The sequence below is a fragment of the Capsicum annuum genome, chromosome 2 (assembly GCF_002878395.1).
Source record: "Capsicum annuum cultivar UCD-10X-F1 chromosome 2, UCD10Xv1.1, whole genome shotgun sequence".
NCBI lineage: Eukaryota > Viridiplantae > Streptophyta > Magnoliopsida > Solanales > Solanaceae > Capsicum > Capsicum annuum.
In genome coordinates this window covers 136,794,356-136,794,658 of record NC_061112.1, presented here as the reverse complement: position 1 = coordinate 136,794,658, position 303 = coordinate 136,794,356, and positions in this window count along the sequence as shown.

Below are 303 nucleotides of genomic sequence, written 5' to 3'. Positions count from 1 at the left end.
AGTTATTTACAAATTTTAGAAAATTCACTAATTATTTATAAAAAAAAATTAATTTTGATATTATTTTTCTCAAAATCTTTATTGCTTTAAAATATTAAAGTTTATTCAGATAAAAGAATGATTAATTTCATATTAATAACTTAATCAAAGTTGAGAAAGTGCTAAAAAAAATTATAAAAATGATTTCTAATTGTTACGTAATGGTCGAAGGGAATGGAAATGTTTTGTGGAGAAGAAGGAAAAGAATATGAAGCTAAAGGAGATTGGCTATAGAGAAAACACGTGGAGTGAAATGATTGGTAG